The sequence below is a fragment of the Crocuta crocuta genome, unplaced genomic scaffold (assembly GCF_008692635.1).
Source record: "Crocuta crocuta isolate KB4526 unplaced genomic scaffold, BGI_CrCroc_1.0 scaffold207, whole genome shotgun sequence".
Classification (NCBI taxonomy): domain Eukaryota; kingdom Metazoa; phylum Chordata; class Mammalia; order Carnivora; family Hyaenidae; genus Crocuta; species Crocuta crocuta.
Genome location: NW_027531996.1, coordinates 1,530,212 through 1,530,532, shown reverse-complemented (window position 1 = coordinate 1,530,532; position 321 = coordinate 1,530,212). Strand labels below are relative to the sequence as shown.

General features: G+C 53.3%; 1 protein-coding gene across 1 annotated transcript in view; it reads left to right on the top strand.

Moving 5' to 3' along the window:
• The window catches only part of LHX9 (LIM homeobox 9), a 19,390-nt gene that overhangs the window by 4,246 nt on the left and 14,823 nt on the right, over nt 1-321 (top strand). The gene's annotated exons all lie outside the window — the stretch shown is intronic.

Here is a 321-nt window from a genome sequence, read left to right as displayed (position 1 = left end):
TGGCAAAGTCCACAAAGAGGAACCCAAAGTTTGGAGCTGACACTCTGTTTGCCTTGAGCGGGGGTCCGATCTTGAACTTGGACCAAATAGAAGAGCTTTCTGCCTCCTGCACTGGGGCGGGGACAATATGGGCTCCTTTTCCCCTTTAAAACCTGATTACTGGGAACTCTTGGAAGGGTGTGTGTGTGTGTGTGTGTGTGTGTTGGGGGGAAAGTAAATGCCCCCTCCTACTACCGCCCCTCCAGCCCCCTCCCCTTTGTAATGTTTGTCCCTGCTTGCCCATCACCAGGGGGTTGAGAGGAGTGTGACAGGTCTTTGTTG